This window comes from Scyliorhinus canicula, chromosome 2, assembly GCF_902713615.1.
Source record: "Scyliorhinus canicula chromosome 2, sScyCan1.1, whole genome shotgun sequence".
Taxonomy (NCBI): Eukaryota; Metazoa; Chordata; class Chondrichthyes; order Carcharhiniformes; family Scyliorhinidae; genus Scyliorhinus; species Scyliorhinus canicula.
In genome coordinates, this window is record NC_052147.1 from 271,544,523 (window position 1) to 271,571,765 (window position 27,243).

The 27,243-nt window shown below is 46.7% G+C and overlaps 1 protein-coding gene across 1 annotated transcript in view; it reads left to right on the forward strand.

Moving 5' to 3' along the window:
* Window positions 1-27,243, forward strand: part of LOC119962140 (contactin-associated protein-like 5) — a 1,413,266-nt gene that overhangs the window by 774,938 nt on the left and 611,085 nt on the right. The window lies entirely within an intron of this gene.

The window sequence follows — 27,243 nt, forward strand, 5'->3', positions numbered from 1 at the left end:
TCCCCCATTTTAACATGGAGCATTGAATTGTGATCTCGAGGAAGTGAAAATCCCTGAATGGGTAAAGAAGAATTGTTCTGATCTATTGCTTGTCAGGCAGTGAGAGGATTGCTTGCTCTCTTCAGTCGATGCTGTATTGTTGGTACGTGGTCATCAGTTCACCAGATCAAACGAACTGGAAAATTTAATGAAGCAGTTGGACATCTTTTAATGCTAGGAGGCTGCATTGATTTTTACCTCATGCTGAAATGTGGACAGCTAGGCCGTATGGATAGTCTCTATCATGTTTGAAAGGACAACTGGGAGTCATTTAGAACGTGTGATTTGCCACAGATCCAGTCAGGAGTAGCAACAATTTGTATGCATATAAATCATTGAAGTTTGAGAAACGTCCAAAGGCATCTGGAGGGTTATCAAACAAAATCTGATGTTGTGTTGTCTCAGGAGACAGCAGGGCAGGTGATCAAAAGCTTGGCCAAAGAGGAAGTTTCAGAGGAGCATCTTAAAGGGAGAGAGAAGGGTTGAGAGATGGAGAGGTTTAGGGAAGGAATTCCACTACTCAGGACCTGGACAGATGAAGGCACGGGTGCCAATAGGGTATCTGTGTGGCTCCTCTGGCTGTTTCTTTGAGCTGATAAGTTTATTTAAACTATAGCCAATGGATACATTGAATGGCACTCTTTTGCTTCGTAAAGCTTTTGAGGTTTGCTCAGCTATTGGTGCACTGAAGGTGAAATTGCATATTCTTGCCGAAATTCTCGGGTCATTGGGATTCTCTTTTACCACCTGCAGCGCACCTGCCCACGGTTACTCAGTGGTGGTTTCAATAGGAAATCCTATTGACAAGCGGTGGGAGTTGAGAATCCCGCTTCCATCGAACGGTGCGCCGTTGGGAAACACATGGCTGGAAGGGCCAGAGAATCCTGCCCTCTGTTACACAAGAGACATTGCTACTCTTGTGAGAAGTTGGGAGAAAGCATAAGGATGCTATACTTTGCACTAAACCTCTCTCAATCATTGCATCCCTTCTGTGTGACATCACGGCGTGTTCTGTCATTTTTCTCCTTTTTACAATTAGCCATTATTTAGGCTAAATATGTAACAAAAGTGGGAACAGCAGTTTGCTTGGTTGGACCTGCATGCCACACCTTTGGGCGATTGGCTTGGTTATTTGCAAATGGTGATGTGCGGGCATTTCATCCGGCAAATCAATAGTGAACACTTTACTTGCATGCTGAAAAAGGGAAATCAGGAATAAAATGTTGGGAGGGGAAAAGACAACTGGTTCAAAAATCCTGGGTGGGATTTTCCGGCGGCAGGATGCTCTGTTTTGCCTGCGCCCGGGGGTTTCCCGATGGCGTGTGGCTGCCCCGCAATGGGAAACCCCATTGACTGGCTGACGTAATGGAGCATCCCGCCAGCGGGGTGAAACAGAAATGTGGAGTGCTGGAACTGAGCATCCCGCCCCAGGTTTCATCCTGTCAGGAGCTGCTGAACATCAGGATCCTCAATGTTGCCACACACCAGAAGCATGCAATCCCCTGGGAGGGTAGGCTACATGGTAGCACAGTGGTTAGCACTGTTGCTTCACAGTGCCAGGGCCCGAGGTTTGATTCCTGGCTTGGGTCACTATCTCTGCGGAGTCTGCATGCTCTCCCCGTGTCTGCGTGGGTTTCCTTCGGGTGCTCTGGTTTCCTTCCACAAGTCCCGAAAGATGTTCTGCCAGGGCTATTCTTTCTTTGCTTCCTTCTTCTCTCTCCTTTTCTTTTTCCCTGATCTGTATCTGCCTTTCTCTCTCTTTTTCTCTTTGTTCTGCGAGGGCTATACATTCTTTGTTTCTTTCCTCTCTCTCGTTTTTTTCCCCTGATCTGCATTTCCCTTTCTCTCTTTTTCTCTCATTTCGTATTCACGCTGCTTTAATTCGTGTTCCAGTTGTTTCATCCGTAACTGAATTTTTGCCAGTTCTAATGAGTCAGACTGTATCTCAAGCAATGCTCAGCTAGCACAGTAAGTACCTCTTCTTTTCGCATGCTGTCTGGTAACAACTGCAATTTTTTTGCCAAATCTAAAAGCCTTTTCTTCATCTCTGTTCGTAAGGTACTGCATGTGACCTTATCCACGCCGAAAAACTTCTGAAAGAGCCATTGTCCACAACACACTCCCTATTTAAACTAAAATACCACACCTGAAAAGCAACCACAATATTCTCACCCCTCACTGTCTTTAAGTTCACAAAGACAACCCAATAGTTAGACTTTTATCCGCCTCGAGCCCCCAATTTAATACAGGCCAGGGTTTAGAGAATCCCAAAGTGTATCACGGAGTTCACCTGACCCATAACTTTGAAAAGATTTTGGTTATGGGGAACACAAGGGCCCACTTTACAGATGTGATGCAACAGAGAACTAAAAGTATTTTTAAACAAAAGCACAATGTTTATTCTATAAATCCAGTTAACATTTTAAAACACACACAGTAAACATCTGAGCAACTTATCAACTCAAATACTCCCACCAAAGAATACAGTAACCCATAATCTTTCCTTGCCACATCCATAATACAAGTCCCCTCTTTAACACAGACATCAGAGGTGGGATTCTCCAACACAGGCTGGGTCAGAGAATCGTCGGGGTGGGGACGTGAATCAAGCAGCGGCGCTCCGACGCCGGTCCACCGATTCTCCGGTCACCGGAGAATCGCCGCCATTGGCGCCAGTGCGGTTGGCACGCCGCCGGTCGAGGGCTGCTCTACGCGGACCCCCGGTGTTCTCTGTGCGCGATGGACCGAGTGGCTGCCGAGATAGGCCAAGTCCCGCTGGCGCCGTTCATATGTGGTCCTACCCGGTGGGACCTCGGCGTTCATCCTGCGGGGGGGGCCTGCTGGGCAGAGGGGGGATCCAACCCGGGGAGGGCCTCCACCGTGGACTGGCCCGCATTCGGGGCCTACCGATTAGCGGACCGGTTTGTCCTAGTGGGGGCCTATGTTCCTCTGCGCTGGGCCCCTGTAGCTCTCTGCCATGTTGCGTCGGGGCCGGTGCAGAGAAGGCAACTAGCGCACATGTCGAGTTCGCGCCAGCCGTAGAGTGCATGCGCAGACCGTCTGATGCCGGTATCGGCAGCTGCGTGAGTCACTCCAGTGCCGTATTGGCGCCCTGTAGGGTGCAGGATTGCTGCTCCTCGGGGCCTGCTGATGCCGTCAAAAAACGCGACGGCGTTTACGACGGCATCAACACTTACCCTCAGGATCAGAGAATCCCGCCCCAGGTTTAAATTCTCTACTGAGAGCAGTTATCACTTTTAAATTAGCAAGTGATTTGAAGGCATTCTTTTCATACAGAGAGATATCAGAATTACCTTCTCTGGATGCAGCTCCCAATCTGCAAAACAAACTAAACACACCCTGTAGCTGCTAGCTCAAAGCGAAAGTAAAAAAGACAGCCCAGCTCCACCCACACTCTGTCATAAATGCAGCCATTTGATAAACACTCAGTTCTTAAAGGTATTCTCACATGACAGACTCTTCTTTGGAGCTAAAGAGAGGGAGAAGTATTATGGATATATTCTTTTTAAGAGGGGGTGAAGCAGTTGGAGCAAAAAGGTCAGGGATAGGTGAGAACTAGGAGAGATTTTGCAAGGATGTTATGGGCAAAAGAAAAGGAGAACGTTAATCGTGATGTTAAAGACTAAAGAAGGTGATGATAGTGGCACAATAATAAATTGGCAGAATGTGATAATAACAGAACAAACATCAGTGCTTTGTGAAAGCAAAACTGAAGAACAAGTGTCCTATGGGGGAAGGGGTATCCTGGAACAAAACAATTGTGATTAAAAAGGGAGTCAAGATGGAGGAGAAAGTTCGGACTCTTAGAAGTTCATTCAGTATAACTGAAACTATTAACTGTTACAGCTCTGAAACAAAAATCATGGCCGATGCTTCCTCAGAAAGCAAATCACACCCTATTCAATCCTGGCGGCAGCACTGAGGGCACAATTCAGCGGACTCAAGATAAAGTCCGTTGAATAACGCATTTGGCGGCTGCAGTACCGAGAAAGACCCCACTAATCAACGTCACTTTCACTTCTTTTTGGTCTCCGCGAGCGATTCCCCATCGAGGCCACTCTTTAAGTAATTTCCTGGACTGACGGCCTCAGCTTTCTAGTGCAGGACGATTACTCGCGGATCGGGGCGCCGTTTTTAAAGCTTCCCCGATCTTTCAACTTCCCCCCTCAGTCCCCTGCCACAGTCTTAGAACGCCCCATTTCACCCAACTTACGTCTTCTGGAGTTCTCAAGCCTCCCCCCCCCCATCTCTTATGGGCAAGGCCTCCCCCCAGACCCCTGGCCTGGGCAACCTGGCACCTGGGCACTTTGGCACTGCCCATGCCAGCCTGGCAGTGCCAAGGTGCCTGTTGCCAGGGTACTACCTTACCCCTTCCCCGACCACCCAGCGGTTTGAACTCCACTGTTCCCCCCCCCCCCCCCCTCCCCCCACCCCCTCCCCGAGATGCCATCACGGCTGGTTCATGACCTTATGAGCCAGTTTCAAACGGCGCCCGGTTGAGGTCTCTCTGGCGAGGCCGATGAATCCCGGGCTCCGGGAGAATGGGGAGACCACATGTTTAAATGAGTCTGATAGCTCACTTGAATATCCACGCCTAGATCTTGCCCAACGAGAGCGAGATCCAGATCACGGCACGCAGCGACATTGCATTAAATCTCGCGAAACGTTCCCAGCACCGTGATACTTGACGAAGGTCTCTCGCCAAGATTCAGCAGCCTCGATCCGACACCAAAAATCCTGCCCAGCTTCTCTGACAGTGCAGGGCACCACTGCCCAGCTTCTCTAACAGTGCAGTGCACGACTGCACTGCTGTGTCAGCCTCGATCACAACAAATTCAAGTCTCTGGAGTGGGCCTTGAACCTATAACCTGGTGAGGATGAAATGTACTGGCTCATGGTTCGCACCCGCGAGAAGCCATCTGAGCAAGCACAGGCGATTATTCCTTTTTAACAAAACATGAGCAAATAATGTGTCACATGCACACAGATATATCTATCACAGCAGAACTAACTGAAATTATCTTCCAGTAAGTCAGTGTCGCTCTGAAATTCTCAAAATGCTGTATTAATATATTCTAGCATATGAATAATTGAATTCATTATTAAATCTGAGGACTGTAATAAATTGCCCTTGATGGAAAGGTTACAATATCCATCAGACCATTGTGTTTTGAATTAAAAAATAATGAAATGATTTAAATAAAAGCATTTTTATTCTTACATATATATTCTTTGCTTCCATACTACTGATCGAAATGGAATTTGAGGTCAGTTGCGTTGAAAACATTATTTTTTTTTGCTGGCCTGAGAATAAGTTTGGAGCTACAGCCAAAAGAGTTTTTTTTTAACATTTCAGCTGAGTTTAAACAGGGTAGTCAGTTTTATGTCGCATTTAGAGGAGTTATTGCATATTTGTCTGCAAGCAATCTGCATCATAAAAACAACCCAAGTCTATTTAGAGCAGTGTTGAGCAGGTAACAAACTTCCCTCAAAGCCAGAAGGTTGATCGTGCAGCTCTATTCCGAGGAGTTGAAGATATGATGAAGGTTGACATGCCAGCATAATAATGCTTAATGCTTCTTTCAAAGAGATGCCATTATTTGGATGAGAGACCGGAACCGGGGATCGGTCTGCTGGTGCACGTTGGATGTTTAATATTTTATGCCATTATATCTGAAGATCGCATAATGCCCTGGTCAATACCCTCTGACAACACCTGTCTGAACATCTCAGTGAGCCTTTTCCTCGCATGTTGCTGTGTTCAGAATGCATTGAACATACATAGAACATACAGTGCAGAAGGAGGCCATTCGGCCCATCGGGTCTGCACCGACCCACTTAAGCCCTCACTTCCGCCCTACCCCCGTAGCCCAATAACCCCTCCTAACCTTTTTGGTCACTAAGAGCAATTTATCGTGGCCAATCCACCCAACCTGCACGTCTTTGGAATGTGGGAGGAAACCGGAGCACCCGGAGGAAACCCACGCAGACACGGGGAGAATGTGCAGACTCCGCACAGACAGTGACCCAGCGGGGAATCGAACCTGGGACCCTGGCGCTGTGAAGCCACAGTGCTAGCCACTTGTGCTGCCGTGCTGCCCGGTTTTGGTTGAAATAAAGGTTGAACCAGATCCAGTCATAACTTTCAAAAATAATTGAATGGCGACATTACAAACAAGACTTTTTCAGAATATTGCTGAAACAGCCAGAGAGCGGGGCTGATTGGAGCTCTTTCAAAGTGCAGGCACAGGTCCAAGGCTGTGGATGCTGTCTGGTTCGATGAAATGGCTCCACGTCATGCGCATTACAATAGTGACTGCAATTCAAAGTAATTAATTGTGTGAAGTGTTCTGAGATGTTTCTGAGATGCTATAAATCTCTGTATGAATATAAATTGTGCTTTAATTTGTGATAGGCCATAATCTTTGATAGATCTGTATTCAACTTGCTTGCTGATGTGTCATTACATTGCTCAGAGATAAATAAATGGGCAGCAGGGTAGCATAGTGGTTAGCACAATGGCTTCACAGCGCCAGGGTCCCAAATTCGATTCCGGCTTGGGTCACTGTCTGTGTGGAGTCTGCACTTCTCCCTGTGTCTGCGTGGGTTTTCTCCGGGTGCTCCGGTTTCCTCCCATAAGTCCCGAAAGATGTGCTATTAGGTAATTTGGACATTCTGAATTCTCCCTCTGCGTACCTGAGTAGGTGCTGGAAAGTGGCGACTGAAGGCTTTTCACAGTAACTTTATTTGCAGTATTAATGTAAGCCTACTTGTGACAATAAAGATTGTTATTATAATGAAATACTCCCTCTTCTTGTAATTGTGCATCCACTCTGTTGTTTTTCTCTTTCTATATGTCACTCACGTACTCTAGCGTATCCTCCCAGGCCCAGCTGCAGACCTTGTTCTAGTTTTGATTTTCCAAACGCTTTATATTAACTGTCCCATTGTTCTCAGATATTAAGCTAATTCTCAATCAAATTCCATAGCTTGCCTGAACAAACATTCAAACAGATGTTTGTCACGGATCAGCCGATGTGGCATATTGGTTTTGATAGATAGTTTTTTGAAGAATAAAGGGATTAAGGGTTATGGTGTTCGGGCCGGAAAGTGGAGCTGAGTCCACAAAACATCAGCCATGATCTAATTGAATGGCGGAGCAGGATCGAGGTGCCAGATGGCCTACTCCTGCTCCTAGTTCTTATGTTCTTAAACCCAATGGTGAATGGATTTTTTCTGCTCTGTGCCTCATTTCTCCTTTAAGATTTGTGGTTATTAAATACTGATGAATATATTGAAAAATTGATATGGATATTGGGAACATGTTACATCAACTTATTTGTTGATTGGTCGTATCGTCCATAAACTAGCAGGAGTTTTATTTTACATTAAATGATTGAGAGGCCCTGACTGTTCTTCATTTTCCTTGCAATATCATTCAGGCCAAAGTAGCCTGCACCCCATCCACCATTTTTAACATGCACTCTTTCCATTATCTACAAGATGCATTGCAACAACTCACTGAGGCAGCACCTTCCAAACATATAACCTGTGTCTCCACCACCTGCAGGTAACCATCCAAATCTCAAACCATCCTTCATTATCACTTGGTCAAAATTGCGGAGGTGGTGGCATAGTGGTATAGTGGACCAGAAACCCAGGATACTGATCTGGGGACCCGGATTCGAATCCCACAACAGTAGGTGATAAAATTTAAACTCAATAAAATATCTGGGAATTAAAAGTCTAATGATGACATTGCCGATTGTTGTAAAAACCCGCCTGGTTCACTAATGTCCTTTAGAGAAGGAAATCTGCCATCCTTACCTGTTCTGGCCTACATGTGACTCCAGACCCACAGCAATGTTGACTCTTAAATGGCCGAGCAAGTCACTCAGTTGTATTCAATCGCTACGAAAACACAAAAAAGGAATGAAAAGGACAGACCACATGGCATCGAACCAGGTACCGGAAAATGGCCAGCCATGTCGACACTGCACAATCCTCCATACTAACATCAATACATAATACGTATTGGCAGGAGATTGACATCTGTGATGCTGGGGACCTCCCGAGCAAACCGAGATGGATCATCCACTCGGCACTTCTGGCTGAAGATTGTTGAGAATGCCTCAGCATTCAAGATATCAAAAAACGGCTGAAGGCACTAGATACTGCAAAGGCTGTCTCACACAGCTGTCTCACAGCTCCAGGGACCCTGGCCCTGACTATATCGGGGCAATAGTACTGAATACTTGTGCTTCAGAACTTGCCACACCCCTAGCCAAGCTGTTCCAGTACAGCGGCATCTACCCAGCAATGTTGGAAATTGCCCAGCTGTGTCCTGTATTAAGAATCAGGACAAATCCAACCCAGCCAATTACCACCCTATCAGTCTATTCTCCATCATTAGCAAAGTGATGGGTGGTACGGTGGCACAGTGGTTAGCACTGCTGTCTCACAGCTCCAGGGACCCTGGTTCAAATCCAATGCCCACCAGACTCCCCCCCCCCCCCCCCCACCAGAGAGTCTCACCCAGCAGAATGTCCTGTCCCCCACCAGTGTGTCCCTCTCACCAGAGTCCCTCCACCACCAATGTCCCCCTCACAGAATCCCCCCTCACCAGAGTCATCCCACCACAGATGTTTATAATTCCCAGATTTTTCTTTTCAGTCCTTCTTAAATTAGGGGACAACATTTGCTACCCTCTAGTCTTCTGACACCTCACCTATGGCTAACGATGATGCAAATATCTTAGTCAGGACTCCCGCAATTTCTTCTCTAGCCTCACGCAGTGTTCTTGGTCAGGGCCAGGAGATTTATCCACTTTCATACAAAGAACAAAGTGCAATACAGCACAGGAACAGGCCCTTCAGCCCTCCAAGCCTGTACCGGTCATGATACCACCCTTGACCAAAACCCTCAGCACTTCCTGCTGCGTATCACTCTCTACCCATCCTATCTATGTATTTGTCAAGATGCCTTTTGAACGCAGCTAATATGTCTTGCTTCCACAACCTCCCCTGGCAATGTGTTCCAGGCACTCACCACCCTCTATGTAAAAAAAACCTGCCTCGTACAACTCCTCTAACACAGTTTTATACTTGATGCCTCGTCCAATGAAGGCAAGCATTCCATATGCTTTCTTGACTACCTTGTCCACTTGTGTTGCCACTTTCAAAGATCTATGGACATGTACGCCCGGATCTCTCTGACTTTCTATATTCCTCAGAGTTTTGCCATTTATGGTATATTTCCCCTCTGTGTTAGACCCACCAAAATGCATTACCTCACATTTGCCTGGATTAAACTCGATTTCCCATCTCTCTGCCCATGTGTCCAAGCTATCTATGTCCTGTTGTATCCTCTGACAATCCTCAACACTATTTGCCACTCCACCAACCTTGGTGTCGTCCGCGAACTTATCAATCGGACCAGTTACATTTCCTTCAAATCGTTTATGTCTCCTACAAACAACAGAGGCCCCAGCACCAATCCCTCTGGAAAACCACTAGTCCCAACCTTCCATCCAGAAAAACACCCTTCTGTTGCTATCTGTGACCAAGCTACTTCTGTATCCATCTTGTCACCTCATCTCTGATCCCATGTGACCTCACCTTTTCTATCAGTCTGCCATGAGGCATCTTGTAAAAGACATTTTAATATGTCTATCACCTCCTCTGCTGTAATGCGAACTGTCCTCAATATATTGCCACTAACCTTCCCAGGTTCCCAAGTCTTCATGTCTTTCTTCACGGTAAACACAGAGGAGAAATATTCGTTGAGAACCTCACCCATCTGCTGCGGTTCCACGCATATGTGTCCACTTTGGTCGGTGAGGGGTCATATTCTCTCTCTAGTTATTGTTTTCCATTTAATATACTTATAGAATCCCTTTGGATTCACCTTAATCCTCTCAGCCAAAGCTATTTCATGCCTCCTTTTTGCCCTCCTCATTTCCTTCTCGAATATTCCTGTATCCTCTGTACACCTCCAGGGAATCGCTTGATTCCAGCTGCTTGTACCTGAGCCATGCCTCCTTTTTCCTGGCCAAAGCCCCAATATGTTTTGTCATCCACGATTCCCTACTCCTGCCGGCCTTGCCCTTCACCCTAACAGGAACATACAGACTCTGAACTCTAGCTATTACACTTTTAAAGGCCTCCCGCTTTCCAGAGGCCCCTTTGCCCTCAAACACGCAACTCCAATCAAACACTGCAAGCTCCTGTCTAATTCCATCCAAATTCACTTTGCCAGAATTTAGAACTTGCACCCATGGACCAGGTTTGTCCTTTTCCAAAACTATTTTAAAATTAATAGAACTTAAGTCACTGGTCCCAAAGTGGTCCCCCACCATCACTTCAGTCACTTGCTCTTCCCTATTTCCCAAGAGTAGATCAAGCTTTGCCCTTTCCCAAGTAGGACCCTCCACTTACTGCCTGAGGAAACTTTCCTGAACACACTTAACACATTCCATCCCATCTAAGCTCTTAACACTATGGCAGTCCCAGCCCGTTAGGAAAATTAAAATCCCCGACTATGACAACCCTGTTACTCCTGCAAGTCTCTGCATATTTGTTCTTCTAATACCCTTTGACTATTTGCGGGCCTGTAGGACAATCCCAATAAGGTCACCATCCCCTTCTTATTTCATCTCTGACTACTGCCGTGATGCTCCCCTTAATCAATAATTCAACTCCCCTCCTCTCTTTCCTCCACATCTGTCCTGCCTAAAGCACCTGTGACCTGGAATATTAAGCTGCCAGTCCCATCCTTCCCTTAGCCATGATTGGGTTCTAGCTATAATATCCCAGTCCCACGTACCTACCCATGCCCCGAGTTCATCAGCCTTACCTGTCAGCCCTCTTGCATTGAAATAGATGCAATTTAATCCAGCAGGTTTTCCCCACTCCCTGCCGTGATTCTGCCTATAATGTCTATCCAGCTTGCCGTTGCCAAGTACTGCACCTCCTTTCAGCTCATTTGCTTCTCTGCTGCTGAGGATCGCACCCCCCCCCCCGCCCCCCGCCAATCTAGTTTAAACCCTCCCTTGTAGCACTGCCAAATCTGCCCCCCAGGTTATTGACCCCCCTTCAGTTTGGATGCAAGTCGTCCCACTTAAGCAGGTCACCTCAGCGCCAGAAATTTTCCCAATGATCTAAAAATCTGAATCCCTGACCCCTGCGCCAATTCTTTAAACCACGCATTCGTCTGCCCTATTCTCCTGTTCTTGCTCTCAGTCGCACGTGGCACTGGAAGTAATTCAGAGATTGACACCCTCGAGGTCCTTCTTCCTAGAGAAAGGACCTTCCTAGAGAAGGTCCTAGAGACCTTTTTCCTAGCTCTCTATAATCATTCCTCAGGAACTCATCCGTATTTCTATTCATGTCATTTGTGCCAACGTGCACAACAACTTCTAGTTGCTCCCCCTCCCCTTTGAGAATGTACTCACTTGTGATCAGATCAGAACATGTAAATGTGGTTAGCTGTTCCCCCAAGAGCCAAGCTCACACCTGTCCTCCACTCCAGGGAAAAATCCACTCATCCTCGCCTTGGTCAGATGAGCCCTGTTCACCACTTTGAATTGTATCAGACTCAGCCGAGCACAGGAGGACATGGAATTGACCCTGTGAAGCGCCGCACTCCATTCTTCATCATCCAGAATAGGACCCAATTCACCCTCCCATTTCATCTTCCTCATTCAATGGAGCCAACTCTGCCGATAGGATCTGTCCAAATATAAACAAAATGAATCCCCCACCAGACCCGGCCAAAGACACAATCCTCTTCAACGGGAAGGAAGAGGCAAAAGCCTTGCGTGTAAAATTGTGAATCTGAAAGATTTGCGCCACTTGTAGTTGCCAAAAGCCTCTTTTTTCCATTTCATCGTATCCTGTGTGTTGGTGAATAAATACTGATCAGTCAACATCCCAAATATATGATTATCTGAGTTTTATCACATTGCTGTTTGTTTCCAAATGGGAACAGAGTCCAATAGCATGACCAGCTGAGTGGTTTCCCAGCGCTCGGGGCTCTGAGAAACATCGCGCAGTCGAATGGCCATTCAGGTTGATATAGGGCCTCAATGGGGAATGCGCAGACGAGGCCACACTTAGTCCCGTTTTTTGGACTCTTCAGTGCAGGTAGAGATTGGAAAGCCATTTATAAACGACATTCCGATCTCTCGACTACCTTCAATGTAATTCCCGAACCCCCGCAAACCCCAACTCCCCGATAAAGGAGTTCTCAGGCGAACCGGAGCACTCAGACCTCACCGCGGTAGACCTGGGCCGAATCATCAGTGTGGTCAAAGTGCCACCCTGCCCAGAGGGCAAGCGCCTGGGAACCTCTGATCACCTGGGAGACCTCCACGAGTGCTGTTCTGCTTGGTCCCCGTTTGTAGCGACCAGCACTGAACAGCACCCAGATCTCCAAGGCAACGGAGTTAGATCCCATGTCTTGATTAGATCTTAGGAATGCATATTAGAGTGACACTTGCTCTCTCACTTTAATATGCAGAATGGCCCAAAAGTGATCCTGCCCACAATCCCGCCCACGGTAGATCTCGCAAGGCGTGGCGAGCCGGTTTGATCCCGGGAGAGGGATCACCCAACATCTACTGGAAGCGTTGCACCGCGCTGCCTTCTGGGCGTAACGCGGCCAGATTTTATACTCGATGCCCTATATTTCAAAAGTGAAGTGTTTTGGCTTTCCCAATGTCATTAAACGTGCCATCTTGGGAGGGACCTGGGTTCAATTCTTGGCTTGGGTCACTGTCTGTGCGGAGTCTGCACGTTCTCCCCGTGTCTGTGTGGGTTTCCTCCAAGTGCTCCAGTTCGCCTCCGACAAGTCCCAAAAGACGTGTTTGTAAGGTGAATTGGATATTCTAAATTCTCACTCAGAACAGGCGCCGGAGTGTGGCGACTAGGGGTATTTCACAGTAACTTCATTGCAGTGTTAATGTAAGCCTACTTGTGACACTAATTTAGATTAAATTTAATTCCATGTTTTTAACAGAAAGGAGCAATGACAGGAATGCTGAAAATGCTTCCCCTGCCACCTGCCGACCCAACTTCTATCCTCCTCCGCCATCATTTAAGGGGGCATAATTGCTTTACAGGAGTGGAAGATGATGAGTGGGAGGCAAGTCAGGTTAGAGTGCAGCATGAACTGTATAATTGAAGAGTTTGGTTTTTTAAGAAGCTTTTAAAGTAAAGGAAAAAGGTGGCAAGATAGAAAGTCCAAAGGGTGTTGGTTTAATGGCAAAATAACTCTCTGTGATAATAGGGTGAAGGGAATTGGGGCAATCATCGGGGAGTGGATTGTGTAGGCTGGGACATGTGATGAGCAATTATGGCTCATTCCAGTGGGGTAAATTCTAACCTCCTGCTGGTTCCAATCTAATTCTGGTAAACATCAACCAAGATTCTTCTGACAATAGTGATTAGCGATCCAGGCCCAGAATCATTGATAATCTTGACGAGAAGGCGAAACAACAATGGTCGTCCAGCAAGTTGAAACCTTCCAAACAGAACCACGCATGACTGTAAAAAAGAACTGTCCTCAAAACTGACTGAGTTGTAGACCTTTCTGATCCCTCGGGTATTAAGATAGAAAGCAAGGCTTGTATTTTTATAGTTGCCACGATCCAATACCCACGCTGCGTCCGGAAAGCAGCTTGCCGCGGCACAGAGTGGCTGATAAAAGCTTGGAATCTGCATATTAGAGCGAGGCAGCTAGGCCCACTCTAATGTGCAGATTCCTCAGTTATCTGAGGCTTTGGGCTCCATCCCCTCTGCCTCGGAGACCTTGACGAGCGCCGTTCAGCACTGGCCCCCACAAACGGGGACCTGGCGGAATGGCACTCATGGGGGTCTCCCAGGGATCAAAGGCCCCTAGCTGCATAACCTTTGGCCAGGGTGGTGCCTGGACATGGCTGGGCACCCTGGCAGTGCCACCTGGGTTCAAACATCGCAAAGCATTTCATACAAAATGAACGGCTTTGTTAGCAATGACTTGTTACTTTGGTGAACTTTACAGTCAATTTATACATGTTGATGTTCAGAGGTATTTGGGTATATTCAAGGACCAATACACAGCAAGTGAGCATGTAGATCCAGCAAGAATTCAAAAAGGCAGATGTAATTTTCGGGTATATCTGCAAGTGGATTGGAATGCAAGAATAAGGAAGTCTTGCTCCAATTCTACAGGGCTTTTGTGAGACAGCACCTGAAATACTGTGCGAGTTTTGGTTTCCATATAAGGAAGGATGCACTCGGCAGCACAGTGGCTAGCACTGGAGCTGCACGGTGCCAGGGTCCCAGGTTCGAATACTGCTTGGGACACTGTCTGTGTGGAGTCTGCACGTTCTCCCCCTGTCTGCGTGGGTTTCCGCCGGGTGCTCCGGTTTCCTCCTACAAGTCCTGAAAGAAATAAAATGAAATGAAAATCGCTTAGTGTCACAAGTAGGCTTCAAATGACGTTACTGTGAAAAGCCCCTAGTCGCCACATTCCGGCGCCTGTTCGGGGAGGCTGGTACGGGAATTGAACCGTGCTGCTGGCCTGCCTTGGTCTGCTTTAAAAGCCAGCGATTTAGCCCAGTGTGCTAAACCAGGCGAATTGGACGTTCTGAATTCTACCTCAGTGTACCCGAACAGGCGATGGAGTGTGGCGACTAGGGGATTTCCACAGAAATATCATTGAGGTGTTAATGTCAGCCGACAATAATAAAGATTATTATTATTTACATTAAGGTAAAGCAAAGTACACTGGACTGGCATTATGGATGAACGGATGTCCTTTCAGAAGAAGCTGAGTAAATTTGGTGCAAGCTCTCTCTGAACTTTGGGAAGCTGAGAGGTGATCCCATTGAAACATTTAAGTGTCTGACAGGGTAAATGCTAAGGACGGGTTTTTGTGGCTCTGATCCTGCCGCGTGTGGTCGTGGGGCAGGGAGGGAAAATTGAGAGAGGTCATTCAAAGTCAATCAATGTTCCTGTCCCGCCTGCGACGAAGCCCACCAGAGTCAGCACTGGAAAATCCTTCCCTCAGAGTCCCTATGTTTCCAATGGAAGGTGAATCTAGAACAAAGGAACACAACATTAAGATAAAGGTCTCGATTATTTTAGACTTGAGATGAGAAGAAATTCCTTCAGTCAGTGGATTGTAAATCTTTGGAATTCTCTACCCTCGGAAGTTGTGGATGCTCCATTGTTGACCAGTTTTAAAGCTGAGAAAGATTTTTTTGTCTCTCATGGAATCAGAGATCTGCAGAACAGGCCAAATAGTGAAGTCAATGTATTATATCAGCTATGATCACATTGAATGACAAAACAGGCAGCATGGTGCACTCCTGCTTCTATTTCTTACAATCATCTCCAAAAGATAAAATTTACATTTATGTCGCCATTTACTACATCTCTCAAAATGTCACAAACTGCCTTGCATTCCATTAAATATTTTCGCAAGTGCAGTTACTGGTATTATCAACTTTTGCAAAGGTTCAGTCCTTGCTCTTCTCCTCCTGTGACATGGCTTGTGAGACACTTACACAAAGAACCGTAGAATCATAGAATTCACAGTGCAGAAGGAGGCCATTTGGCCCATCAAGTCTGCACCGGCCCTTGGAAAGAGCACCCCACTTAAGCCCACACCTCCACCCGAACCCCGTAACCCAGTAACCCCACCTAACTTTTTTGGACACTGAGGGCAATTTAGCATTGCCAATCCACCAAAACTGCAAATCTTTTGGACTGTAGGAGGAAACCGGAGCACCCGGAGGAAATCCATGCAGACACGGGGAGAACGTGCAGACTCCACACAGAGAGTGACCCAAGCCGGGAATAGAACCTGGGACCCTGGAACTGTAAATCAACAGTGCTAACCACTGTGCTACTGTGCCGCACATATGTTACACACATTTTAAATATGTTGTATGATTGTAAGCCATTGGTGTTATGCAGCCTAATATGGCAGCTGCTTTTTACAGAGCAAGGTCCAGAAGCAGAAAATAAGAACAATGACCAGTTAATCAATGTTCAGTAAGATTCATGAGAGACGAATGATAATTGGAGGAATGGTTGATTATCCTTCTCTCTGCGAATATTATCTTAGGATCTTCTTCCTCTGCCTGATTCAGCAAAATAGGCAAACACACCTTTGGGTTAACCCCTCATCTGAAAACAGCACTTCCAACAATTCAATGCTTCCTTGAAAGGAGAGGCTTCTGACCCACACCATATTCATCCACATTGTGGAATTAATGCACACTCAAGTAAAATTGAAATTGTTTTAACATTCACAGAATAGCACACCTCAAACTGTGACCGTGATTCATGTTTTCCTTTTTGAATAATTTATTTTGTGATCAACAGATAAAGGGAATTAATTCTCCCAGTCTATTAGAAGCTGAGCCATTTTACAGAACCGTTCAGCCTGTAAAGTAATTGGATTTTTGAAGATAGGTTAATGGATAAATCTTCAGCAGTAATTTGCAGATTCAGAATGTGTTCTTTGTTGGTGGTGTTAGCTTTAGAATGCATGCAGAAACCATGGAACAGACTAAAGATCCTTGCCTCATAAAAAAGGACGTCAGGTTCACATTGTTGCTTCTCTCTTGAGTGTGATAGGTCCCAGATCCCGTACCACTATTTGACGAGTTCATTCAGTATCGTGGGCATACGTTTTTCTCTAAACCATTGCCAGAAAAGAAAATTAACTAGCCACATCAGCTGGGGTTCGCATACATTTTGCACCAATTAGTGGCCACATTTGTCTACATAAAATTGCATTCCCCTGCACTCCATATAAAGCATTTTGTGAAGCTTTCGTTAAGTGCAATGAGGTGCGCATCAATGTAAACATTTTTTCATGTTGGAATTTGAGACTCTAAGTGGGGTTCCAGCAAATGCTGAAGCATCAATAGTTAGATTTGGGATTAAATAGCGTCAGAAATAATGCAACATGGAGAGGTAATTTCCCATTCCACTCTCAAAAGGGTTCAAGTTGGGAATTTATGGATTCTGTTCCACTTTCACAATCCCCTGAAGGAGTTGACCAACATGAATAACCTCCAACAAGGTCAAACTAACGGCGGGATTTATCGACCGCCCTGAATTTCCCGTTGCCAGCACGCTCTGTGGCTGGGAAACCAGTGCGCCAGCGTGGGATCAGAATGGCATGAACAGTCGGTAAGTCTGCCCTAAATCTTTTTATCTCAAACCTGGAAAGTATTGAAGAAATTCCAAGATTGTAACTCAATCCAGCAATTGAAACATTTTTACACTTTATTGTTGTTATGTAGGTCTCTTAGTTGCATAGTGGAAGCAGCGGAATAGGAAGAGGCCCTTTAGCCCCTCAAGCCAATTCTGCCCTTCAAGAAGATTATGGCTGATCTATAACATATTACACCTGGCTCTGCCCCATTTCGCTTAATATCTTTGGATAGCAGGAATTCTATCAATCTCCGCTTTATAATTTAACAACTGCTCTGGCATTAGTTGCCATTTATCGAAGAGTTCCAAAAGTCTATTACCCTTTGCATGAAGAAATGTTTCCTAACTTCATGCCTGAAGGTGGTGCTCTTATTTTTAGACTATATGAATAATAATTAATAATCTTTATAGTCACAAGAAGGCTTACATTAACACTAGATTTAACATTAATGCTATTGTTATTGTGAAAAGCCCCTAGTCGCCACATTCCAGCACCTGTTCGGGTACACTGAGAGAGAATTCAGAATATCCAATTCACCGAACAGCACGTCTTTTGGGACTAGTGGGAGGAAACCGGAGAACCCTCACGCAGACACGGGGAGAACGTTAAGATTCCGCACAGACAGTGACCCAAGCGGGAATCGAACCTGAGAACCTGACAGTGAAGCAACAATGCTAACCACTGTGCTACCATGCCGCCCATAATACCCACTGGTCCTAGACTTCTAGCCAGCAGAAATATTTTTTCCACAAACTAATCTTCTTAATATGTCGAAACCCATGGTCACATCACCTCTTAATCTTCTAAATTCCAGCGAATACAAACCTTGGCCATTTACCCTCTCCTTGTAACTTAACATTTGGGATTTCAGCAATCAATGTATTCCTTGACTGATTAAACGGTGGTGGATTACAATACCATCATGGCTGATCTTGAGCTTAACTCCATTTTCCCTCCCACTCCACATATCTCTTGATTCCTTGAGAGATCAAAAATCTGACTACCCTAGCCTCAAATGTATTCAGCAATGGAGCATCTGCAACCCAGTATAAGTGTCCTTCCTGTTTCTCTCCTTTGTTGTAATTTCTTTTAAGTTGTTTTATATGAGATTCCTAGGCATGTTAAAGTTCTGTAGAAAATCTGTATCTAAATTTAGTGCCTTTGACTAATGTATTGCAGAAACAAGCAAAAATGGTATGGTCCTCAGAATTTCAAAGAGCTTTTGAGAAATTGAGGGCCATATTGGCAAGTGAACCAGTCTTGGTCGCCCCTGAATTTTCCAAACCCTTAAAAATGGTCACGGATGTCAGCGACCTGCAGGTGGGGGCAGTGTTACTACAGGATGACGAGTCAGGAATAGAGAGACCGGTAGGATACTTTTCAAACAAACTAAATTTGTGCTAAGGAAGTACTTCATCATTGAGAGGAAGCCTTAGCATAGCTACTAGCCCGTCAGCACTTTGAAGTTTGAAGTTTATGACCGGCATGATAATAAGTAAAGCCATTCCTATAATGACCATATTCCACTTGTCATGAGTTTAAATGTTGATAAGTGGCAGATATAAGAATTGGCGGAACTTGTCATAGGAGAAGAAAGATGAATGGGTGTGTGCTTTGTGTTTTGTGTCACATCCCTCTAAGGGGAGGGTATGTAAGAGTCCTTTCAGTTTATTTCCTTTGTTCCCATTTCTTTTATGTTATTTTCTTATTTTGGCCTGTGGACCCATGATTGAAATATACATTTAAGCAGAAGACTCAAGCAGCCTGCTTTTCAGGACATTCTTTTCCCAGGTTTTGATTTTGAAAAAGGAAAAGCCCGACTCCTCAACACCAAGTGGGTCTTGGGTGCCGGATTGATTGGCGGGTTGGCCAGGGACAATGTTCTGCCTGGCAACGGTCAGCGATTGGTTCCTGCATGATTTTTTCCAAGAGAACTGGGCAGAGTGTTTAGACATTGGGTGGATTCTCCAATAATGGGGCTATGTCCTCACACCAGAGTCAAAAAGCTGGCAAATCATTCTGGACTTTCCTTAAGAAACGTCTCCTACCTGCAGGGGCTAGCAAGGCCCCAGTGTGCTTCTCGCAGCTCTGGCTGCAGATACGGGGCCCTGCACGTCCGGTCGGGAATCCGCGCATGCGCACGCTGGCAGCAGACTTGGACCACGGAGTGTCACCAGAAATGTAGACCCCCCCCCCCTCCAAGATCACGTGCGCCCGCGGGTCCGTGACACCCAGTCGCCCCCCTGGCCGTCCATGAGGCCCCCTGATGATCATTCTCCCCGCCTCCTACCAGGGCGGCTGTTCCCGGTTGCCGATAGGTGGTTAGAACCATGCCGTCGGGAACTTGGCCAGTTTTCCTCGGAGGATCTCAGGGGGGCCTCTGTCAATGGCCCTCTACCAGCACTGCGTGGTTTGCACACAATTCTCTGGGGACCGGAGAATCGCTGGAGCAGCATCGGACCGGATTTCGGCGTAAACGCCCATTCTCCGGCCCCACGCCGATCGACATTTCGGCGAGGAGGCGAGGAGAATCCAACCCCTTGAAAGTGAAAGGAACGCTCTCTCTTCTGTTTGCTGATGTGAAAGAATGTGGAAGCAGTGAGTGCCAAGCGCAGCCTTTGTTGTGAGCCTGGATTGACTCTGCGTCTGCAGAGAAGGTAAAAAACCATGCCAGAGAAAACCAACTCAAGCCTCGAAGGAAATGCCAAAACAAAAGCTGAACTTCAAAAAGACTCAAACCAGAAATTATTCCCAGTGCATCAAAGATCTTTTCTATCCCTTTCCACCACCCTTTCATCCTCTGTGGTTTTGTCTTTGTGTGTGTGGAAAGAACAACAAAGAACAAAGAAAATTACAGCACAGGAACAGGCTCCCTCTGTAAAGAGAGTGGGGGTGGTTCAGAAGGGGGGGCGCGGTTGGGAAAGGGGTAGCAGATAGTTGGTTACATTTTCTGTCCGTTTCATTATAATACTGTACATAATCATAGATTGCTGGTCTTTTAATGTTACAAACCTGGTGACTGCAGTCTATTGGGCTCAAACAAGGACCTTGGGTATTTTACATAAAATCCCGTTTCACCTGTGTTGTGACACCAGGTCAAGCGGGCTGGAATTGACCGCACGCCAGTCAAGGGTGTCGTGACACAGGAAGTTATTGACAGGAGTTGAGAAAGAGAGAGACCTCGGAGTGCATGTCCACAGTTGCAGGTGGGCAAGGTTGCCAAGAAAACATTTGGAATGCTTTCCTTTATTGGGCAAGGCATTGAATACAAAACAGGTATGTAATGATGGAACTGTATAAAAACTGATTGGGCCACAGGTGGAGTTGTGTGTACAGTTCTGGAAGAATATCATTGCTCTGGAAAGAGTGCTGAGAAGATTTACAAGAATGTTGCCTCGGCTTGGAACGTGCAGCTATGAGGAGAGATTGGATTGGCTGGGGTTGTTTTCGTCAGAACTGAGCAAGCTGAGCGTTGACCTAATCGAGGTGGCATTATCTCGAGTATGCTAATCGAGAGCTGAGGGGCCCATTACCAGGGGGCATAGATTTAAAGTGGATGAGGAAAGACTTTTTCTCCCAGAGGGCAGTGGGCATCTAAGTTGGTGGTTGATGCTGAAACCTGGATCTGCACCTGAAGTGCTGTAACCTGCAAAGCTTCAGGCCAGATGCTGGAAATTGAGATCAAAATGAATGGCAAGATTCTTTTTTCTCTTCTTTGGCCGGCGCAGACACAATCGGTGGATTCTCCCTTCTGGGGACCAAGTCCCCACGCCGGCAGGAAAACTGACGCCAACCACTACGGTGTCGACAGTCCCCAAAAGTGAGGAATTTTCCACGTTTTCAGGGGCTAGTTTGACGCCGGAGTGATTGGTGGCGCTCCAGCCGGCGCCGAAGGGCCGACGTGATCTCGCGCACGCACGGACCAGCCAGCATATTTCGGTGCATGCGCAGAGCGGCCGGCGCATTCCCGCGCATGCGCGGGGGTTCTCTCCTCCGCGCCGGCCCCCGGGCAATATAGCGGAACACGACAGGGGCTCGGCATGGAGGAATGAAGGCCCCCACAGAAACAGCCCGCCCGCCCGCAGGATCGGTAGGCCCAAATCATAGGCCAGGCCACTGTGGGGGACCCCCCTGGGGTCGGATCCCCCCTTGTCCCCCCCAGGGCCGCCCCCCGCATACTCACCTGCCAGGCCCCGCTGTGCGTGAGGTGAGTAATTCACGCCGGTGGGACTGGCCAAAACTGGACGGCCACTCGGCCCATCGGGGCCCTGAGAATCATCAGGGGGGGCCGCCGGCGTGGCGGGAATCCCGCCGCCGCCCGAAAAACGCAGCTGGAGAATAGGGCAGCCGATGAGGGGAGGCGGGGCATAATTCGGGCCTCCCCCAGGGATTCTCTGACCCATTGGGGGGTCGAAGAATCATCGGGGGGATGGCTGTCAGCGGGGGGTCGAAGGATCCTGGTCAATGTGCTGAAAGGCCTTTGGCTGCACCTTGAGTTTTCTATGGTTCTATCACTCTGGGTAGAGAATTCCAAAGGTTCATAGTCCTTTGAGTTAAGAAAAGTTTCCTCATCTCAGTTCTCAGTCCCTTATCCTGAGCAGGTGTCCCCGTGTTGTAGATTCAATAGCAAATGGAATTAATCTGTCAGCGTCCGCCCATCAAGTCCCTTGCAATGAGACCGTTTCATATTCTTCTGAACTGCAAAGAATATAGGTCTAATATAGTCAGCCTTTCATCACAGGACAACCCCCTCATCCCAAGGACCAACTTAGTGAAACATTGTATTACTCTCCCCAATGCAAGTACAGTGAACGGGATTCTCTCAGCCTGGGGCCGGGCTGGACACAAATCACGCGACGCTACCCCAACGCCTGTACGCCGATTCTCTGGCGCCGGCGCGGTCAGCGTGGCACGATCGGGGTCATGGCGACAATCCTCCGCCCGGGATATGGGCGTAAAGAAAATCCGAGTCCCGCCTGCGCCGTCCATGTGTGGTCTTACCCGGCAGGATCTCGGCATGCATCCCTCCGGGGGCGGGGGGGGGGGGGGGGGGGGGGGGGGGGGGGGGGGGGGGGGGGGGGGGGGTCTGACCCCGGTGTGGGGGGGGGGGCCAATGAAGTTATTGTGAAAAGCCCCTAGTCGCCACATTCCAGCGCCTGTCCGGGGAGGCTGGTACAGGAATCGAACCGTGCTGCTGGCCTGCTTTAAAAGCCAGCGATTAGCCCTGTGAGCTAAACCAGCAGGTTAGTGTAGTGATAATGGTCCTGGACTCATCTAATTCCGGCCTCTTGAATTGCCCCTAATTTAGTTGTTCCATTGGTGGAAGCTTTGCCTTCAACTGACTGGGGCCTAATCTCTGGACTGACCTTCCTCACCCTCTCTACCATTCTGCCTCTCTTTAATCCATTCCTTAAAACCAACGTCTTTGAGCAATCCTGTTTAGAATCTTGTCAAGCTTTACTTTAAACATTCCTATGGGATGTCCTGGGACATTTTATTATGTTAAAGCCACTAAACTAATAGAAGCTGTAGTTGATCGGCTCTCCTTCACAGAGCTTGTGAGTTTAAGCCCATGGAGTTAGATTTTGAAACTGAACGGAACAAATCTGGAAATATTTGGGCTGGCACCAGAAATATTATCAAAACGCTGCTATATTTTCAAATGTACTCATTGGGATGACACCCCTACATGAGATGCCATCTGACCTCTGAGGTGATCTAACAATGAAGCACCTATATGGAAGGATCCTGCCGATTGCACCGCTCATCAGTCCTTCCTTTAACTCATCTGAGGGGACTGCCGAAGCAGAAGCTGGGGATGGGCAATTGATGAGGCTTTGCACTGTTACCCAACTCGGGAATGAACATTCGCTTTCACAGCAAGGCATGAGAATGAGTCATGCCTCACTCATCGAGAAATGAGTCATTAATTCCCAGGATGAAGGAATTCAGTCGAGTAGAGGGTTTGGAGAAACTGGGAATTTTAATCTCAGGGTAGAGTATGCTAAAAGGAGTCTCAATAGAATGCATTCAAATTCATCAAGGGTTTTGATTTGGTAAAGGTGGTGACATTTTCAACAGCTGTTGTGTGGGCTGGTTAATTGTCGGACAATGTATGGTTCCAGCATGAAAGGGAAGAATGGGGTGAGGGAGAGAAAAGGAGGGATAGTTTGAGAGAAGTGGGACTGGTTGATGGTTAAAGAAAGGAGAATATAAAAATCTGTTCAGGTCTTTGAACCCTGTCTCTTTATCCATTTGAACCACGGAAGCAGAGAAAGACTTGCATTTATACTACACGTTTCACAATCACTGGATGTCTCAAAGTATGGTTTTTGGAACACAGCAGCCAATGTGCAGACTGCAAACTCACACAAACAGCAATGTGGTAATGGCTGGTCAATCTGCATTTTGTGATGTTGGCTGAGAGATAAATACTGGCCAGGACACTAGGGTTATCCGCCCTGCTATTTTTTTTTTTAAAGGACTGTGGGACCTTTTCAACTACCTGAGCAGACAGGTGACCCTCGGGATAACATCGCATCTGACAGTGCGGCACTCCCTCAGCGCTGGCCTGACATGTCACCTTTGAATTCTGTTCCTGGAGAGGGACTTGAACCCAGAACTCATGGTTCAGAGGCATGAGTGCTATGAACTGAGACGTGGCTGACACGTGGTGTTAGGGGGATTGGCCAATGCTAAATTGCCCCTTAGTGTCCAAAAGGTGAGGTGGGATTACGGGGATAGGGCGGGGGAATTTGGCCTAGGTCCTGTTAAAGAGGGTCTGTGCAGACCCGATGGGCCAAATGGCCTCCTTCTGCACTGTAGGGATTCTGTGAAAAAATGAGAAGATTGATAACCTGAGAAGTATGTTGACAACCCCGTGGTTTAAATCAAACACCTTTATTAAATAATTAATGCTCCAAAAGATTGGAAAAGTCATAAATTAAAACAAAACATTTAAAATCTTAATGTTGGGCAGCACAGTGGCGCAGTGGGTTAGCACTGCAGCCTAACGGCACCGAGGTCCCAGGTTTGATACCGGTTGTGGGTCACTGTCCGTGTGGAGTTTGCACATTCTCCCCGTGTTTGCGTGGGTTTCGCCCCCACAACCCAAAAATGTGCAAGCAAGGTGGATTGGCCACGCTAAATTGCCCCTGAATTGGAAAGAATGAATTGGGTACTCTAAATTTAAAGAAAAAAATCTTAATGTTAATGCACCATGTAAAGCATGCAGTTAAAGCCTCAAATGGTCAGCCTAAATACCTGCGACGTGATCGTGACCATATGTACTTTATTGACCAGTACTTCCACAGAATTTACAGTGTCTGTCCATTCAGCCCATCGAGTCTTCACCGGCCCTTGGAAAGAGCACCCTATCCAAGGTCAGACCTCTACCCTATCCCCGTAACCCCACCTACCCTATTTTTGGACACTAAGGGCAATTTGGCATAGCCAATCGACCTAACCTGCACATCTTTGGACTGTGGGAGGAAACTGGAGCATCCGGAGGAAACCCACGTAGACACAGGGAGAATGTGCAAACTCCGCACAGACAGTGACCCAAGTCAGGAATCGAACCTGGGACCCTGGAGTTGTGAAGAAACTGTGCAAACCATTGTGCTACCATGCCGCCCATGTTGCCTTGCATTTACATCCTGGCTTCCGGCCTCTTTGGGAATTTTTTAAGGCTCATACAGAGTCTCTTCAAAGTCTCACGTTTGGGGGATTTGAGGGGAAACCTTTTTACCCAGAGAGTGCCTAGGAGGGTGGTAGAGGCAGGATGCCTCACAGCCTTGGAAAGTACCTGGATGAGTATTTGGCATGCCATAACATTCAAGGCTATGGGCCAAGTGCAGGCAAATTGGATTAGGTGAACAGATCAGGGCCTTTTGCGCATCGGTGGAGACCCGATGGGCCAAAGGGCCTCTTCTGCGCTGTAGTATTCTGTGATTCGATGGTCTGGTTATTGACTTAGATTGAACAACTGTGTGTGTGATGAATTGTTCTTTGGTGGCACAGTTTCAAATGGACCTTGATTAGTTCAAACATGTATGGCAGGTTTGAGCATCTTATCATATTTGCAATGAGCAATGGGTTGAAAGTCTTTTTCAACCGAACTCCTGACAGGTGATACCTTCTCCTGATTCAGGATTTTTCTTGCCATCCTTGACACCTAAATACTTCAGTCCTTAACCCTGTCCTTACAAAGGAGGGAAAAGTGAATGTAGGGAGTGATCGCGGAAGAAGTATGATAAAAGAGAGGGATGAAAGGGGGAAAAAAAGTTGAAAAAATAAAGTTTAGGAATCAACTGAAGACTTATTTACCAAACCAATCCTGAGAGTTCAACTCTGAGTTACTCGTCCAGCATTGCAAGCACAAGACTTCTTGTGCTTGCAATATTGCACTGTAATGGTGAATTTTAGTGAAACTTAGCAAAAGATGCCATTTCTTCTCCATGTCAGTGAAGTATCAATGCAGTAGGTCCATGTCTACAAGTGGGGCTTCCTTTGCTGTAGGGGGGTAGCAGGTTGGAGGTGCATTTGATTGGAACATGCGCTTCATGTCTGATAATCGCCCAGAGCAGTTAGGGACTTTTCTGTTCTTTAGTTTGGGACCTGCACTCTGCATTCCACCTTCATGTTTTGCATGTTCCAACAGTTCCTGTGAGAATATGCTTACTCCTGGGATACCTTTCTTGACTGCACATAAACTGTTTTCTGTTCCCCTATAATAATAACTATAATCCCCTATAATTGGCAACAATCCAGGTTTTTTTGCCCTATTTTTGCATCGGGGTTTTAAAACTTCATTGCAATGCAGCATCTGAATAAACCCACAAGCTTACAGGAAGCTTTTAACAATGAAACTTAAAACTATGGGTTATGCCCAACACACACCCATGCAATTAGAACTTACTTAAAACTTTATCGATTGCCAAACATGTAACATCCCTTGCTCTCCGGTGCCCTCTACCCATCCCTATAACCTCTCATAACCTCCATGCAAACCCATGTCTCTGTATCGAACCACTATGGCATCACATACCCTTAATGCCAAACAATGCCCCTCTAACCACTCCCATGGCCCTTTAGAGCCTCATGCCAAAATCATGGCAGCTCACCCCAGCCCATACTACCACCCTCAACCTTTTTCCCTTATACCTACCATTCCAACTCATCCAATATCCATGACAGGCAGAGCTCAGGACCCACGCAGAAATGAGAAGGGACAGGATTCTCCAACAGGATCTTCTAGTCCTGCCAAAGTCAACTACATATAGCCTACATAAACATTTTATTCAAGTGCACAATCCCTTATAACAACAAATATTGGAATTCATTGTTCCACTTAAAAAAGCCTGTAAACATTTGTAGTTTTCAATCAAACTGAAATGACAGGCACCTTATTGTGATAATGGATGGTTATGAAATCAGTCGTGCAGCAATAATCTAGTAATGGAAGCCCTCAGGTTAATGTGAGCAGAGTAATTATTTTCTAAACATTCCCGGACATTTTAAAAAAGATTTCAAAGATTCAGGGGCTGGTTTAGCACACTTGGGGTTGGTTTAGCACATTGGGGGCTGCTTCAGCACACTGGGCTAAATCGCTGGCTTTTAAAGTAGACCAAGGCAGGCCAGCAGCGCGGTTCAATTCCCGTACCAGCCTCCCCGAACAGGCACCGGAATGTGGTGACTAGGGGCTTTTCACAGTAACTTCATTGCAGCCTACTTGTGACATAAGCGATTTTCATTTCATTTCAAAGGCAGTTTTTTAAAATACCTTGACAACTTGACAGTTCTTGACCATTTTTGACAGGTCATCCTGACAGTGTTGGCAGTTGATTTTGAGAGGCCCTCTTGACATTTTCAAGTGCACTCAGCTCAGGCCTGCTCTTACCAGGTCTTCTCTGCACACTGAGGGTTGCGCTATCAAAACTCAACTTGAGCGGAAGCAGCTGATCATTGAAG